This window comes from Penaeus vannamei, chromosome 13, assembly GCF_042767895.1.
Source record: "Penaeus vannamei isolate JL-2024 chromosome 13, ASM4276789v1, whole genome shotgun sequence".
NCBI lineage: Eukaryota > Metazoa > Arthropoda > Malacostraca > Decapoda > Penaeidae > Penaeus > Penaeus vannamei.
Window position 1 is genome coordinate 43,606,765 of NC_091561.1, and position 16,797 is coordinate 43,623,561.

Genomic DNA, 16,797 nt, shown 5'->3' on the forward strand with positions numbered 1-16,797 from the left:
ACTAGTGAACCCTAGCTTAAGGGAAATATGCTACCCAACCTCCTGCCTTAGCTGAGGTAATTTGCTCATTAACCTTTGGCGTTTTTCTCTTTCGTTTCTGATTCACATGTAGGTCAGTTATATATACTACAAAGCTAATCTAACCCCAAGCCCTGTGACCCTTAGAGCATGTTGAGCTAGCGTTTGGCCAGCCTTTGCCTTTGGCGATGCATCCGCCTTGCATTTGCCACCGCAGTGCAGAAGCAAAAGGCCTCCCCGGCGGGGAATCGAACCCCGGTCTCCCGCGTGACAGGCGGGGATACTAACCACTATACTACCGAGGAATCGGTAAGTACTTTCAGTTCAATTTCAGATGACACTATGCTTGTGGTTTAATTGACGTCCTGCTTCCGCTTGCTGGAAACAACGTATTCCATTTGTTTGTGCTGTTCAGAATACAGCGGTGATGTTTTCTCTATATATATGGACATAAAGATAGGTAGATGAACTGAAAGATGTAATTATATATATATATATATATATATATATATATATATATATATATATATATATATACAGAAGGTAAATCAAGCACATGTGTCCACCCGCGTGTGCATTCGTGATTTACTATATATACATATATGTATTTATGTATATGTATATATATCATTGCATCTATAATTCCATCTACCTACTTATCTGTCTATATATTTGTACATACATAATGTATATACATATATGTATATATATATATATATATATATATATATATATATATATATATATATATTTATATATATATATATATATATATATATATATATATATATATATATATATTTACACATACATATATAAATGTGTTCACAACCGAGGATTTAGTGACGGTTAATCCTGTGAATATTGTGTTTCATTGTTTATATTGTTTAGCTTCTTCCAGGTATGAAAGCTGACTCATTTGATCAATACAATTAAATGACTGCATGGTGTCTGGGTTGCCTTTGCACTCCAGCCTCCAGATGTGACCTTGCTAGCTTGGTGGCGGTCGGAAGAGCCTGTTCAAAGAATAACTTTAGACAGGGAACAAAGTAGTTCCTGGTTCACTGTTCACGGGAATTGCTCCACTCATCATGACTTATAGCGTCTATGGCCTATTAGAGAGTGAAAGAGCTACTTCATTGTGTAAAGAATTCCATCGGACTCTCGATATTCTCCCTAGAAAGTGTCTTTAGTAATGTGTCGAGGTATTTTTATGTCAACTAGCTGAGGCATAGGTTTTCCCTTCTTTTATGCCTACTGTCAGCTGCATAACTCTTCCTGTCCACCTGCTACCGATGCCTAAGGTCACACCATCTTCTCTGTCCGGGAATCCCTAGACATCCTCGTCGAAGTCTGCCCAGCTACAGGTTTTGATTGGTCAGCTGACCTGACTTCGGGGATGCTGTCTAGGAGAAGAGACTAGTGAACCCTAGCTTAAGGGAAAAACCCAACCTCCTTCCTTAGCTGAGGTAATTTGCTCATTAACCTTTGGTGTTTTCTCTTTCGTCTCTAATTTCCATGTAGGTCAGTTATATATACTACAAAGCTAGTGTAACCCCAAACCCTGTGACTCTTAGAGCATGCTGAGCTAGCGTTTGGTCAGCCTTTGCCTTTGGCGGTGCATCTGCCTTGCATTTGCCACCGCAGTGCAGAAGCAAAAGGCCTCCCCGGCGGGGAATCGAACCCCGGTCTCCCGCGTGACAGGCGGGGATACTAACCACTATACTACCGAGGAATCGGTAAGTACTTTCAGTTCACTTTCAGGTGACACTATGCTTATGGTTTAATTGACGTCCTGCTTCCGCTTGCTGGAAACAACGTATTCCATTTGTTTGTGTTGTTCAGAATACAGCGGTGATGTTTTTCTCTCTATATATGGACATAAAGATAGGTAGATGAACTGAAAGATGTAATTATATATATATATATATATATATATATATATATATATATATATATATATATATATATATATATATATATACAGAAGGTAAATCAAGCACATATGTGTTCACCCGCGTGTGCATTCGTGATTTACTATATATACATATATGTATGTATGTATATGTATATATATATCATTGCATCTATGATTCCATCTACCTACTTATCTGTCTATATAATTGTACAGACATAATGTATGTGCATATATGTGTGTGTATATATATATATATATATATATATATATATATATATATATATATATATATATATATATATACATATATATATATATATATATATATATATATATATATATATTTACACATACATATATAAATGTGTTCACTACCGAGGATTTAGTGACGGTTAATCCTGTGAATATTGTGTATCATTGTTTATATTGTTTAGCTTCTTCCAGGTATGAAAGTGACTCATCTGATCAATACAATTAAATGACTGCATGGTATCTGGTTTGCCTTTGCACTCCAGCCTCCAGATGTGACCTTGCTAGCTTGGTGGCGGTCGGAAGAGCCTGTTCAAAGAATAACTTAAGACGGAACAAAGTAGTTCCAGGTTCACGGGAATTGCTCCACTGATCATGACTTATAGCGTCTATGGCCTATTAGAGAGTGAAAGAGCTACTTAATTATGTAAAAAATTCCATCGGACTCTCTCGATATTCTCCCCAGAAAGTGTCTTTAATAATGTGTCGAGGTATTCTTATGTCAACTAGCTGAGGCAGAGGTTCTCCCTTCTTTTATGCCTACTGTCAGCTGCATAAGTCTCCCTGTTCACCTGCTACCGATGGCTAGGATCACACTAGTCTTCTCTGTCCGGGAATCCCTAGACTTCCTCGTCGAAGTCTGCCCAGGTACAGCTTTTGATTGGTCAGCTGACCTGACTTCGGGGTTGCTGTCTAGGAGAGGAGACTAGTGAACCCTAGCTTAAGGGAAATATGCTACCCAACCTCCTTCCTTAGCTGAGGTAATTTGCTCATTAACCTTTGGTGTTTTCTCTTTCGTCTCTAATTTCCATGTAGGTCAGTTATATATACTACAAAGCTAATCTAACCCCAAGCCCTGTGACCCTTAGAGCATGCTGAGCTAGCGTTTGGTCAGCCTTTGCCTTTGGCGGTGCATCTGCCTTGCATTTGCCACCGCAGTGCAGAAGCAAAAGGCCTCCCCGGCGGGGAATCGAACCCCGGTCTCCCGCGTGACAGGCGGGGATACTAACCACTATACTACCGAGGAATCGGTAAGCACATTTAGTTCAATTTCAGGTGACACTTTGCTTGTGGTTTAATTGACGTCCTGCTTCCGCTTGCTGAAAACTACGTAATCCATTTCCTGGTGTTTTGCAGACTATATCGCTGATATTTTACCATATATATATATATATATATATATATATATATATATATATATATATATATATATATATATATATGGTAAATATAGATATATAGATAGGTAGAGTAACTGACAGATGTAATGATATATGTTTGTGTAGACAGAAACTATATACCGCATGCACGCACGAGCGCCCAGACACACACACAGTGTATATTTATTGTATATATATGTATATATTATATATACATATATATAAATATATATGATATATTTGATATATATTATACATATCTGTGTCTGTGTGTGCGCGTGCATGTCTATATATTTTGCATTTGTCATGTCGTCTGCCTACCTACCTATCTATTTATCTGTCTGTCCATGTATGTGTATATATGCATACCTATATATAGATGTATATATACTCTTAAATATATATATCATATATATTATTTATGAAAATATATAAAGCACACACACATATGTATGTACATATATATACATACGTATGTATGTATCTATACATGTATTTATATGTATAATGTAATTCCTGGTTCACTGTTAACGTGAACTGTTCCAATCACCATGACTTATAGTGTCTGTGGCCTAATATACAGAGTAAAAGGCCTTCATGATGTAAAGAATTCCTTCGGACTGTGAGAATATCTCGTGGTATTTTATGTCAGCTAGTAAAGGCAGAGGTTCTCCCTTCCTTTATTCCTACTGTTATCAGCTGCATGAGACTCCCTGTTCACCCGCTTCCGATGCCTGAGGAAGTGCTTATCCACCTTCCATAGGGCATGGGACGCCCTATCTACTCCAGTTTTCTCTCTCTTTCTTTCTTTCTTTCTTTCTTTCTTTCTTTCTTTCTTTTTTTCTTTCTTTCTTTTTTTTTTTTTTTTTTTTTTGATAAGGAAAATCTTTCTGCCCTTGAGTTTCCTATGATTTCGGATATTATCAACATCATGAATGTAAACCAAGATACATAGGGTAGCAAATCTACCGGACTTTTGACCTCCAACGGCTTCAGTTTTTGTGCGTGTGAAAGTAATATGGTTCATCCGGTCATTTACCCTCTATGTTTTTACTTTACTTTCCCCATTTACATTTCCTATTTCGTTTCATATTCACATGTACATAAATGATATGCACTACAAAGCTAATCTAAATGTGTCAGCTAGTGCATGCTGAGCTAGCGTTTGGTCAGCCTTTGCCTTTGGCGGTGCATCTGCCTTGCATTTGCCACCGCAGTGCAGAAGCAAAAGGCCTCCCCGGCGGGGAATCGAACCCCGGTCTCCCGCGTGACAGGCGGGGATACTAACCACTATACTACCGAGGAATCGGTAAGTGATAGCAGGTCACTTTAAGGTTGACATCCTCCTTCCGCTTGTTGAAAACAACGTATTCCATTTCTTGGTGTTTTGCACAATACAGCTGTGATATTTTTCCATTTATATATGGATATGTAGATAGGTAGATGAACCGAGAGATGTAATAAAAAAAAATATATATATACATACATATATATATATATATATATATATATATATATATATATATATATATATATATATATATACAGAAAGTAAATCACGCATATATGTATGTATACATATGTATGTGTGATTTTGCATATATATATATATATATATATATATATATATATATATATATATATATATATATACATATGCATATATAAATGTCTCTGCCCGCTCGTGTGCGTATGAGTGATTTACTATATATATTATTACACCAGTCATTCCATCTACCTACATATCTAGCTAGCTACATATATACATTTATGATATATACACTGTATATATAGTGTGAATGTAATGTATATATGATACATATGTATACCATATACATATATATAAGTATATATTATACGTACATATATATACATACATATGTTCACTGTTCACGTGAACTGTTCCATTCATGATGACTAATAGTGTCTATTGCCTATCATAAAGAGTGAAAAGGCTGTTTCATTATGTAAAGAATTTCATCGGACTTTCTCGATATCCTTGCTAGAAAGTGTATGTGATAATATCTCGAGGTATTCTTATATCAACTCCCTTTAAGCCTGTTATCAACTGCATGAGACTCCGTATTATCCGCTATCGATGCGTAAAGGAGATATACTTGCCATCTCCCTCGGTGCACGGGATGCCCCTAGCTGCTCCTATCTGCGGTTATTTGTCCATTAATCTTTGGCGATTACCTCTTTCGTTTGTAATTGACATGTACGTTAGTTATATGCACTACAAAGCCGATTTAACCCCAAGCCCTGTGTCCCCCTAGTGCATGCTGAGCTAGCGTTTGGTCAGCCTTTGCCTTTGGCGGTGCATCTGCCTTGCATTTGCCACCGCAGTGCAGAAGCAAAAGGCCTCCCCGGCGGGGAATCGAACCCCGGTCTCCCGCGTGACAGGCGGGGATACTAACCACTATACTACCGAGGAATCGGTAAGTGATGACAGGTCACTTTCAGGTAACAATATACTTATGGTTTGATTGACATCCTGCTTCAGCTTGCTGTAAATAACGTACTCCATTTCTTTGTGTGTTTTTTTTTCAGAAAGCAGCGTTGAAATTTTCCCACATATATATGGACATATAGATAAGTAGATGAGCTGACGGATGTAATGGTGTATATATGTATGTACAGAAAGTAAACAAGGTGTGTACACGCGCGCACACACAGACATACATATCACATACATATAATATGTATGTGTGTGTGTGTGTGTGTGTGCACGTTCACACACACACACACACACACACACACACACACACACACACACACACACACATATATAATACGCACTCACATACACATATATATATGTGTGTGCATATATGTATGTAGGTATATATGTATTTGTTCCACTCACCATGAGTAAGTTTCTGTTGCCTATTATACAGAGTGAAAGGCCTATTTTATCATGTGAAGGATTCCTTCGGACTCTCTCCTCCTAGAAAGTATCTGTGATAATATCTCGTGGTATTCTTATGTCAACTGGCTGAGGCAGAGGTTCTCCCTTCCTTTATGCCCACTGCTATCAGCTGCAGGAGACTCCCTGTTCACCCGCAACCGATGCCTGAAGAAGTTCTTACTCACCTTCCTCGTTGCATGGGACACCCCCATCTACTCATTCGGTTTTCTTGATAAGGGTCTTCATAATGAAAACCTTACTGCACTTGAGCTTCCTATGATATCGGACATTATCACCATCACGTTTGCAAGGGAAGACACATTTTTTTTTTTTTTTTTTTTTTTTTTTTTACATGTGAAATTAATGTGATTCTTGCGGTCAATAACTCATTACCCTTTTCATATTTAGCTATTTCGTTTTCTGTATACAGGCACATCATTTATATACGGGTATACTATAAAGCTGATATAATCCCAAGCCCTTGGCGTTTGGTCAGGCTTTTCCTTTGGCGGTGCATCTGCCTTGCATTTGCCACCGCAGTGCAGAAGCAAAAGGCCTCCCCGGCGGGGAATCGAACCCCGGTCTCCCGCGTGACAGGCGGGGATACTAACCACTATACTACCGAGGAATCGGTAAGTAATGGGCGTTCACTTTCAGGTGTCACTACGATTGTGGTTTATATGACTTCCGACTTCCACTTCCTGAAACCGACGTATTCCGTTTCTTGGTGTTTTGCAGAATACAGCGGTGATATTTTCCAAGTATATATGGACATATAGATAGGTAGATTAACTGATACATATATATATATATATATATATATATATATATATATATATATATATATATATATATTGTGTGTAGACAGAAAGTATATACCGTATGCACGCACGGGCGAGCGTGCGTGCACACACGCATACATATATATATATATATATATATATATATATATATATATATATATATATATATATATATATATATATATATATATATATATATATATATATATATATATGTATGTATGTATGTATAAATCTTAGAAAGTGTCTGTGATAATACCTCGTGGTGTTCTCTTGTCAACTGGTTGAGGCAGAGGTTCTCCCTTCCTTTATGCCTACTGTTATCAGCTGCACGAGACTGTTCATCCGCTACCGATGCCTGAAGTCCTTATCCACCTCCCCCGCTGCATGGGACGCCCCTATCTACTCCTTCAGCCCTTTTTCCTGATAAGGGTCTTCGTGAGGAAAACCTGTCTGCCCTTAATCTTCATTTGAATTCAGATATTATCACCATCATAAAAGGTGCCATGATGCTCCAAGGTTTGCTGGTTTCTCCCTAATTATTGTCGGGATAGACGCAGTCGAAATCCGCAGCGAGGTTGAGTTTAATCAACGTTATCCATGTTTTATATATATATATGTATTTATGAATTTCTCTCTCTCTCTCTCTCTCTCTCTCTCTCTCTCTCTCTCTCTATATATATATATATATATATATATATATATATATATATATATATATATATATATATATATATGCATATATATGTATACATGTATACATATATATACATATATACACACTCACACGTGTAGTATAGTGTATATCTTTAAATCAAACAGCAGCGACGTCACATATGAATAGGTTTTCTTCACACATCTTTTCCCGTTATCGGCACTTTTGCACTGCATTACTTTGCTACAGCTGACGAAAAGCCTCTCCGGAAGGGAATCGAATCGGTTTCATTCTTTTGTACACGTGAACTTAATGCGGTTCATGCGGTCATTTACCCATTATTTTTTTTTGCATTTACCTTGTCCATCAATCTTTACCTCTTTCGCTTCCTATTTACAAGTCGGTAAGTGATATAGACTACAAAGCTAATTTAACAGAGCGACCTGTGTCCCCTAGTGCATGCTGAGCTAGCGTTTGGTCAGCCTTTGCCTTTGGCGGTGCATCTGCCTTGCATTTGCCACCGCAGTGCAGAAGCAAAAGGCCTCCCCGGCGGGGAATCGAACCCCGGTCTCCCGCGTGACAGGCGGGGATACTAACCACTATACTACCGAGGAATTGGCACTTAATTCATTAAGAATATGAACCTAATTTTTACGGTACATTTATCAGAGTCGTAATTCTTTAGCAGGAGCTTGCGTTGAATACGTATTTACTGTTTAGGCATCACATAAGTAGAAAAGTAATTATGCATGAAATCTGCATATTTTGATGATGTGGCAGTAGGTTAACTCTTCTATCAAGGGCATATCCAGGGCGGCCTGAAGTGTGTACATGTATAATCATACGTATACATGTATGTATGCATTTATATAAATATATATATATATATATATATGTATGTATGTATATATATATATATATTTATTTATGTATATATATATATATATATATATATGTATGTATATATATATAATTAAATATAACACTACCACACACACATATAGTCACACACACACACACACACGCACGCACACACACACACACACACACACATACACACACACACACACACACATACACACACACACACACACACATATATATATATATATATATATATATATATATATATATATATATATATATATATATATAAATCCATACATGCAATTTCCAATATGTAAAATCTGAAGTCAACACAAGCATTTACAAATCAGAAATAACTGTTATTCATACAAAAAATCAATTCTTCAACACTGCCAATCCATGACAGGTTATTTTATATAAACAAGAATAAGCCTTTTAACCCAGGCCGCCGACCTGACGTCCTATCAGAGTATATTCCATCCTTCACATCGAGATAACTTCAAATTTGTGTTCTCGATCCTGCTTTAAGTTCTGCACGCTGAACTTTGTCTGCCTCTGGTTCCATTCTTTGAAGAGGAAGAGACCCATAGAAGTAAATTTAGAACTTGTCTTTAGCTTCATTGCCTGAAAAAGAAAAAGAGGCCGATATGTATGTGTGTGTGGGTATGTGTATCTATATTTCTATGTATGGGTAGATACACATATACATGTGGATATACAGAGACTATTGCGTCATATTCAACACAAAATCTGAGTCATTAGGTTTGATTTATGAACTTTTTGACGGGGGATGGATCTAAACATTTTGTTTAAGGCCGACAAGAAATAGGAGTGTAGACACATACGTCGGAATGGCATTCTTATTATTATTATTATTGTTGTTGTTTTTATTACTTTCTACATCTACTTTCACTAATCACTTTTCAGACTGGTCAGACTTGAAAATAACCAACGGTACTTCAGGCCATCCTAGGGGCAGGCCCTTTGTTAGAGGAGTAAACTTAGTCACACTATTGAAATATTCAGGCTTTCATATATGATTAATTTTCTGCTTACTCTACTTATGTGATGCCTTGTTTAGACTCTGTTGTTTGTAAGTGAGTATTCAACACAAGCCCTTACTAAAAAAAAATCACTACCCTTTTATAGATGTACCGGGAAAATAAGGTTCATATTCATACCAACTTCTTAAGCCAATTCCTCGGTAGTATAGTGGTTAGTATCCCCGCCTGTCACGCGGGAGACCGGGGTTCGATTCCCCGCCGGGGAGGCCTTTTCCTCATACCTGAGAAGAACAGTAACAGGAAAATTCTGCAGTATATTCCTGTTCTCTCTCCCTCTAGTATATCCTTCACACAGCGCCACCACGCCTCAATTAATACAAGTGTGACCTTTTCAACGTTGTGGCGGAGCGCGGTAGGTTTCCGCCGGCGAAGGAAGGCCACTTTTTGCATGGCCAGGGCTTCGGCGCCAAAAGATATTTGCATGAGTGGTAGATATTTGCAAGGGGATGTATGCATGAGTTAGAACTTTCAGGACCAAACGTATAGCAAAAAAGACCCGTGGCTTTGTCAAGGAGAGTGTTTCGCCATTAATATCCATTATGGGGAGGTTAGGGTATTGGCGTAAGAAAGGCTTATGGAAATTTATATTATTGAGAACCTCCTCTTGGTCCCCCAGCTAAGGTTGACGTTATATGGATAAAATCTAGATTGCTTTTGGTATGCCAACTTATTCTGGTCCTTCTCATGGGAAATTTATCATTTGACAATCAATATTAATGGCCGTGTAAGCAATGATTCTAAAAGCATTCGTTGTCTATCGCTCACAGTAATGCTAAAGGAAAATGTCTTACGGTTGGTTAAAGTTATCAGGAAGGCAATAAGTGAAAAATTGTCAGTCTGAAGGTAATATAAAATGTTGTTTGGGCACCATATCTATACCGCGGTCGTAACTACCGAAAAATTTCCATTTCCACGGATAGAATCTGGAAAATGGCGTATCCAAGCGTCGAGCAAGACAGAAGTCGTAAACTTGCCTCGCAAAAACGCGCTACTGTTCCTGCCAGACGAATGAAACAGCTTTTCTCTTCATCCGCTTTATTTTTTGATTTTTTTATATTTCCACATACACATATGATACAAACACACACACACACAAACACACACTCATACACACACATATACATACATACATACATAGATCCACACACACACATATATGCAAATATAGGTATATAAATATACAAATGTGTGCGTGTGTGTGAGAATGTGATTCACAGAATATCCATTGTGTCATAATCTTTCATGGTAAATAAAAACCTAATTACAGTTTCAGGTTGGGAGGTAAAGAAGATAGGGGGGCGTGGTTTTAGGGCGGGGCTAATGCAGAACGTTTGAAAGCCTAGGACTGCCCCGTTGCCGGTTCTTGCTTCCCTTCCACGCCTCATTAGCCTCCTCGGACTCTATCTCCAGACTACTCGTGTAAGAACTGGTGCGAGTAAACTGATGCCTCGACGCTGTAGAGAATTGTATCCATAATGTGCAGTTAAGAAATATCACACACACACACACACACACACACACACACACACACACACACACACACATATATATATATATATATATATATATATATATATATATATATATATATATATATATATATATATAAACACATATAAATATATGCATACATATATATGTGTGTGTGTGTATCTATATGTATATGTATGTGTGTGTGTGTATATATATATACATATACACACAAATACATATACATATCTACATATATATGTAGATATATACATGTATATATATATATATATATGTATATATATATATATATATATATATATATATATATATATATATATATATCACCAGAAAGAGAAAGTATTCTTCTTCTCCCACATCTTTCTCATCTTCCTCTTCTTTGTCTTCTTTCTTCTCCTTTCACTCCTCACCATCATCATTACTATGATCATTATCATCATTATCACTATTTTTATCATACCAAAAATAATCATAAAACTACTTTTTTCCTCTCTTCCATTTTACAGCCACACTTCCTACGCCATGTCTCTGAGTCCTACTTTATCTACTCCGCCATCTCTATTCGCATGCATTAGATCTGGTCGTTACTTCATTCCTGCAGCTTGCAGAGTGCTGTTGCAGTGAGGGAGGTCGACGGGTTTTGACTCCGCTGGGCCTTATCTGTCTTGCAAGGAAGTTACGAGTCCATTGTGGCCAGAGGATTTTTGTTGCAAGCAGTTTGTTAACTGTGAGTTATGTGTTTTCATATCGTTTTTTTTTACACTATGACTTTAATCTTTATTGCTAGTATTAGAAACGTTATTATTATCATTCTTCTTCCTATTATTATTATGATTGGTTTTATCATGTTTATAATCATTATCATTATGAATATCATTATCATTATTATCATTATCATCGTTATCATTAGTATTGCTATTATTATAATCATTATTTTCATGATAATTATTACTCGTTTTTCATTTTTAATTATCATTGACATTATTATGAAAATTATTATCATATCAAGATATTTCTTTCTCTTCCTTTCAGCCACTGTTCTTGAAATTATATCGAAGAACAAATTGTTATGCTTGCTGCTCTGACTTTCACAAGCAAATACCTGATAACAGCAAAATCATTATAGCACGCGAGGATATAAATATTAGTATGTATCGTAAGCTGTAAATCTGTGGGACATTATCTCTCGTTTTATAATTGTTGATGGTTTGTATCAGATGAATCACTTTATCAGTTCTGAAAGCTTAGGCGGTTGTTACTAGTTTTGGTAATAATTATATAGTTATAAAACATAATGGTCTCCTTTTGTGATAAGAAATATTCAAAATAGATAACATTGAAACACACATATATATAAACATATATACGTATACACTGTTTATTGTTTGAAAATGAGTATTCAACGCAAGCCCCCTACTATAGAATCATGACTCTTATATATGTACCGTGAAAATAGGCTTCATATTCCTACCATTTATAAGTGCCAATTCCTCGGTAGTATAGTGGTTAGTATCCCCGCCTGTCACGCGGGAGACCGGGGTTCGATTCCCCGCCGGGGAGGCCTTTTGCTTCTGCACTGCGGTGGCAAATGCAAGGCAGATGCACCGCCAAAGGCAAAGGCTGACCAAACGCTAGCTCAGCATTGGCTAGGGCACACAGGGCTTTCAGTTAAATTAGTTTTGTAGTCTATATCACTTACGTACCAGTAAATAAGAAGCAAAAGAGATAAAGGTTGATGGGCAAGATAAATGCAAAAAGATAATGGGTAAATGACCGCATGAACCGCATTAACTTCACGTGTACAAAAGAATGAAACCGATTCGATTCCTCGCCGGGGAGACTTTTCGTCAGTTGTAGTGGTGTAAAGCAGAGCAAGAGTGCCGACAATGGGAAATGATATGTGAAGAAAACCTGTTTCTTTCTGTTGTCTGATTTAAAGATGTACATTATTCTGCACGCCAGGGTGAATGAATATATATATGTATAAATATACATATATATACATACATATATATATATGTATATATATACATACATGAATACATGTATATATAAAAACATATATATCTTTATATATATACATACACACATATATATATGTATATGACATGAATAGCACCAATTAGATTAATTTCCATTACATGACTCTATAACACATGTGATTTATGTATAAGCATTTGTCTTCACACTTGTTATATAGTTTACGCACACTTATACATACATATAAATATATATACAGATGTACACACATATATGCGCGCGCGCGTGTATGTGTGTCGCCCAGATATCCCTCTGTATGATCATTCCTTGTGGTTGATGGTTTAAACATTTTTTTTTTTAATTTCCCTTCCTGTCCCATCACGCCGCCAACCCCCCCCCCCCCCTCTTGTGTCATTGGTGCCAAACAAGAGTTATGCAACTGCTGTTTAGAGCGACGCAGATCGCTTATTTTCATGCTCTTGACAACACCAGATTATTACCATCATTCCAACAGACCAAAAAATGAGTTATATGCCCATACTTGAGTAGATGAGTAGATAGCTCAGTTGGAAATTAAATTAATCTCATTCTTCCCAATAGATTCAACTCATCCAAATCAAACTAAACTACCAGGACCAGAGCCGCGGACCCTTCGGGATCTGCGTCTGCCCCGACTTACAGTAAGCCTTTGCAAGAAACCAGTAACCCTTGGGACACCTTCGTACGCTCCGCCACCTGTTGCGACGGTGATAATATCCGATATCATAGGATTTTTTTTTTTTTTTTTTTAATATGTAGTTTTTAATTACATTTGTTATAATGGATATTCCTTGCTGTGACATGCTGTCTGTTTTATTGTGCCCAAATCTCCCCCCTGTGTGCAAGGAATGGACGGGGTTACCACTCACTGGCCGGGCGTGGGATTGAACGCAGGTCCGCAAGATTGATAGACCAGCACCTTACCGCTGCGTCAGCACAGTTAGGTTTTCAACATAAAGGCTTTCGCAACGAGGAAGTTAAGCCCTTCTTTAGGCTTCGGTAGCGGGTGAAAAGGGAGTCGCATGCAGCTGATAACCGAAGGCATAAAGGGAGAACCTCTGCCTCAGCCAGTTGACATAAGAATAACACGAAATGTTCACACAGACACTTTCCAAGAGGATCTCGAGAGAGTCCGAAGGAATTCTTTTCATAATGAAGTAGGCCTTTCACTCTGTATGAGGCCACAGACACTTTTGGTCATGATGGATGGAGCAGTTCACATGAACTGTGAACCAGGAGTATATTATATTATATATATTACATATTTTTATGGATAAAGATGGATAAGCAGGTAGATGGCATTACAAATGTAACACAAATATACATATATATAGACATATAAGCATGCACGCACACACAAACACACACACATATATATCATATACATATTTGTAATGTATACATACAGGCTTATGTGTGTGTATGCGTGCGCTCGCCCGGGCGTGCATGCTTTATTTACTTTTTGTCTATAAATACACACATATATATACATATATATATATATATATATATATATATATATATATATATATATATATATAGCAGAATACATATATATATATATATATATATATATATATATATATATATATATATATATATATATATATATATATATATATATATATATATATATATATATACCATCTATATGCTCATCTATACATGGAAAAATATCATCGCTGTATTCTGCAAATCTCCAAGAAATGGAATACATTGTTTTCAGCAAGCGGAAGCAGGATGTCAAGTAAACCATAAGCACACTGTTGCCTCAAAGTACACAAACTTATTCTACTTATGTGATGCCTCGCTTATAAATGTGAAAATAAGGTTCATATACCTACCAATTTTAAGTACCAATTCCTCGGTAGTATAGTGGTTAGTATCCCCGCCTGTCACGCGGGAGACCGGGGTTCGATTCCCCGCCGGGGAGGCCTTTTGCTTCTGCACTGCGGTGGCAAATGCAAGGCAGATGCACCGCCAAAGGCAAAGGCTGACCAAACGCTAGCTCAGGGCTTTTAAATCAGCTTTGTAGCGTATATAAATAGGAAACGAAATATTAAAAGTCAAAGGTTAATAGGCAAGGAAAATGTAAAAGGATAATGGGTAAATGAGCGCATGAACCACATTAATTTCACAAGAAAAAAAAAAAAAAAAAAAAAAAAAAAAAAAAAAAAAAAGCTGTTAGAGGTCAAAAGTCCGTTAGGTTTGCCTCCCAATGTCTCTTGGTTTGCATGCGTGATGGTGATAATGTCCGAAATCACAGGAAAGTCATGGCAATCAGGTGTTAATCATAAAAAAATACAAAAAAAATAATAAATAAAAATAAGTAGATAGGGGCGTCCCATGTAGCGAGGGAGGTGGTCCGGCAACTCTGCCACACTATATCTCTTAACATGCATACATGATGGTTACAATGTCCGAGATGATAGGAAGCTCAAGGTTTACATCACGAATACCTTTATCACGAATAAGAAAAAGAAAAAAACTGAAGAAGATAGGGGGAAGGTGAGAAAGCGTTTCTTTATTCATAGGTAGCGGGTGAACAGGAAGTCTCATCCAGCTGATAACAGTAGGCATAAAGGAAAGGATAACCTGTGCCTCAGCCAGTTGACATAAGAATACCACGACATATGATACGCTTTTTAGGAAAATCTCGAGTCCGAAGGAATCCTTCACATCCTGAAATAGGCTTTTCACTCTGTATATTAGGCCATAGATACTGTAGGTCATGATGGATGGAACAGTTCACGTGAACAGTGAACCAGGAAGTATATTATATATACATACATATAGATGGATAAACAGGTAGATGGCATGACAAATATAACACACATATATACATATATATAGACATATAGGCATGCACGGACACACAAACAGACACATATATATATCATATACATATATATGTAATTTATACATACATATATGTGTGTGTGCGCGCGCTCGCATGCGTTATTTACAATGTGTCTATGGACACACACACATATATATGTGTGTGTGTGTGTGTATATATATATATATATATATATATATATATATATATATATATATATATATATATATATATATATACTTATATATCTATATATACATACATAAATACATGCATATATATATATATATATATATAGAGAGAGAGAGAGAGAGAGAGAGAGAGAGAGAGAGAGAGAGAGAGAGAGAGAGAGAGAGAGAGAGAGATAGAGAGAGAGAGGGTGGTCTTTATATATACATACACATATATATTTCTCTTCACACTTGTTATATACTTTACGCACACTTATACATACATATATATACATATATACACATGTTTGCATATTTATGTGCGCGCGAGCGTGTGTCGCCTGCAGATCCCTCTGCATGACCATTCCTTCTGTGGTTGATGATTTTTTTTTTTTTTTTTTTTTCTCTCCTTTCAAAACTCTATTAACTACAAGCTGCTTCCCCACCACGCTCGCCTTTTGCCACAGGTGCCAAACAAGGGTTATGCAGCCGCTCTTCACAGGGCGACGCAGATCGCTTACTGCCGTTCTTCACAGAATGGTGATGAACCACAGAGATTATTGCCATCATTCCAGCAGACCAATAAATGAGTTGCTAAAAACCTTGAATATGCCCATACCACAGTAGATGAATAGA

General features: G+C 36.9%; 10 non-coding genes across 10 annotated transcripts; 3 read left to right on the top strand and 7 right to left on the bottom strand.

Moving 5' to 3' along the window:
- Positions 1-251: 251 nt before the first annotated feature.
- Positions 252-323, bottom strand: TRNAD-GUC (transfer RNA aspartic acid (anticodon GUC)). Its single transcript has one exon. It is a non-coding gene; the product is annotated as a tRNA-Asp (tRNA).
- Positions 324-1,681: 1,358 nt separating this feature from the next.
- TRNAD-GUC (transfer RNA aspartic acid (anticodon GUC)) lies at positions 1,682-1,753 on the bottom strand. The gene has a single exon. It is a non-coding gene; the product is annotated as a tRNA-Asp (tRNA).
- A 1,387-nt stretch (positions 1,754-3,140) lies between these two features.
- Positions 3,141-3,212, bottom strand: TRNAD-GUC (transfer RNA aspartic acid (anticodon GUC)). Its single transcript has one exon. It is a non-coding gene; the product is annotated as a tRNA-Asp (tRNA).
- A 1,366-nt stretch (positions 3,213-4,578) lies between these two features.
- Positions 4,579-4,650, bottom strand: TRNAD-GUC (transfer RNA aspartic acid (anticodon GUC)). The gene has a single exon. It is a non-coding gene; the product is annotated as a tRNA-Asp (tRNA).
- A 1,057-nt stretch (positions 4,651-5,707) lies between these two features.
- Positions 5,708-5,779, bottom strand: TRNAD-GUC (transfer RNA aspartic acid (anticodon GUC)). The gene has a single exon. It is a non-coding gene; the product is annotated as a tRNA-Asp (tRNA).
- A 1,030-nt stretch (positions 5,780-6,809) lies between these two features.
- Positions 6,810-6,881, bottom strand: TRNAD-GUC (transfer RNA aspartic acid (anticodon GUC)). The gene has a single exon. It is a non-coding gene; the product is annotated as a tRNA-Asp (tRNA).
- A 1,372-nt stretch (positions 6,882-8,253) lies between these two features.
- TRNAD-GUC (transfer RNA aspartic acid (anticodon GUC)) lies at positions 8,254-8,325 on the bottom strand. The gene has a single exon. It is a non-coding gene; the product is annotated as a tRNA-Asp (tRNA).
- A 1,451-nt stretch (positions 8,326-9,776) lies between these two features.
- TRNAD-GUC (transfer RNA aspartic acid (anticodon GUC)) lies at positions 9,777-9,848 on the top strand. The gene has a single exon. It is a non-coding gene; the product is annotated as a tRNA-Asp (tRNA).
- A 2,773-nt stretch (positions 9,849-12,621) lies between these two features.
- Positions 12,622-12,693, top strand: TRNAD-GUC (transfer RNA aspartic acid (anticodon GUC)). Its single transcript has one exon. It is a non-coding gene; the product is annotated as a tRNA-Asp (tRNA).
- A 2,320-nt stretch (positions 12,694-15,013) lies between these two features.
- Positions 15,014-15,085, top strand: TRNAD-GUC (transfer RNA aspartic acid (anticodon GUC)). The gene has a single exon. It is a non-coding gene; the product is annotated as a tRNA-Asp (tRNA).
- Positions 15,086-16,797: the final 1,712 nt, after the last annotated feature.